This window comes from Balaenoptera ricei, chromosome X (genome assembly GCF_028023285.1).
Source record: "Balaenoptera ricei isolate mBalRic1 chromosome X, mBalRic1.hap2, whole genome shotgun sequence".
In the NCBI taxonomy this organism is placed as follows: Eukaryota; Metazoa; Chordata; class Mammalia; order Artiodactyla; family Balaenopteridae; genus Balaenoptera; species Balaenoptera ricei.
This window is the reverse complement of record NC_082660.1, coordinates 84,474,683-84,476,124: the sequence shown is the minus strand read 5'-3', so window position 1 is coordinate 84,476,124 and position 1,442 is coordinate 84,474,683.

Genomic DNA, 1,442 nt, shown 5'->3' with positions numbered 1-1,442 from the left:
TGCTGGTACAACTGGATATCATGCAAAAATACAAACTTAGAACCTTACTTCACAGCACACACAAAACTTAATGCAAAATGGATCAGAGACTTAAAAGTAAAACCTACAACTATAAATCTGTTAAAAGAAACCCTAGGAGAAAAATCTTTGTAAACATGAGTTAGGCAATGATTTCTTAGATATAACACCAAAAGCATGATCCATAAAAGAAAAACTTGATAAATTGGACTTCATCAAAATTTAAAACATTTATGCTTCAGAAGGCACTATTCAGAAAATGAAAAGACAAGGTACAGACTGGGAGAAAATATTTGAAAGTCACAGATCTAACAAAGAACTTGTATCCAGAATAAAGAATAAGAATAATAAATAAATAAGAAAATGACCCCATTAAAAAATTGGGTAAAAGATTTGTATAGACATTTCACCAAAGAAGGTATAGAAGCGGTTAATAAGCATATGAAAGGATGTTCAGAACCACTAGTCAGTAGGGAAATATAAATCAAGACCATAATGAGATACCATGTTGCAAAAACAATAGGATGGCTATAATCCAAAATACAGATAATAACAAATATTTGGATTTGGAGAAATTTGAATCCTCATACACTTCTGGTGATAATGTAAAATAGTTGAATCTCTTTGGAAAATATTCTGGTATTTTCTTAAAAAGTTAAACATAGAGTTACCATATGATCCAGAATGTCCATTCCTAGGGATCTACCTAAGAGAACTGAAAACATATGTTCACAAAAAAACTCATGAACTCAAAATGTATATGAATATTCGTAACAGCATTTAGTTTGGGAATATTATCCATAATATTCCCAAACTAAACATAACCCAAATGCCCAAAAACTGAAGAATGTATAAATAAAATGTGGTATAGCCATACCATGGAATATTATTTGGCAATAAAAATAACTGAAGTACTGATACATGCTACAACATGAGTGAACCTCAAAAACATTATATTAAGTGAAAGAAGCCAGACAAAACGTACTATATATTGTGTGATTCCATTTATACAAAATTTCCTAACTAGGCAAATCATAGAGACAGAAAGTAGTTTATTACTTGCCTATAGGGCTGGGGTGGGTTGGGGGGTAGGGGGTGATGGCTAAGGGATACAGGGCATCTTCTTGGGCTAACAAAAATATCCTAAAATTGATTGTGATAGATGCACAACTGGGAATATATGAAAAGCCACTGAATAAGGCATTTTATTTTTTAACTTATTTTTATTGCCAAAACACATAATATGAAACCGACCTTATTAACAAATTTTTTAGTGTACAATGTTGTTAACTATATGAACATTGTTGTAATCAGAGCTCCAGAATTCTTCATCTTGCATGACTGCAAATCTATACTCATTGAACAACAACTCCCCATTTCCCCCTCCCCCAAGCCCTTGGCAACCAGGATTCTACTTCCTGCTT